Consider the following 373-nt stretch of genomic DNA (forward strand, 5'->3'; position numbering starts at 1 on the left):
CTCTACTACAATCTATACGGCTCCTGGCTCCTGCCGGGTCCAGCCGTTCTCAGCCGCGTCGTACAACCCGGGTCTTCGCTGGGACCCGTCGACCCAGCTTCCCCGCCCTGTGGGGGCTTCACCTTACCCCACCAGGTTCGGCAGTACCTCCGGACTGCTCCGCTCTGCTTGCCAGTGCTCCCTCTCGTCGCTGCTGCCGCCTGGCTACCTTCCAGCTCCGCCTCCGCACTTCCCGACGCCGGCGTCCTTCTTACGTTGGTCGTTGCCGTCCGGGCCACGCCTCCTTCCCCACACCTGTGGACAGTAAGGGGTTGCCCCGCGTTCCGGGCATGCGGGAGGGAGTTTAGCGCTGCTGCACTGGGGCGGGAAGCCT

The sequence above is a fragment of the Gavialis gangeticus genome, unplaced genomic scaffold (assembly GCF_001723915.1).
Source record: "Gavialis gangeticus isolate Ggan-Ray unplaced genomic scaffold, GavGan_comp1, whole genome shotgun sequence".
NCBI lineage: Eukaryota > Metazoa > Chordata > Crocodylia > Gavialidae > Gavialis > Gavialis gangeticus.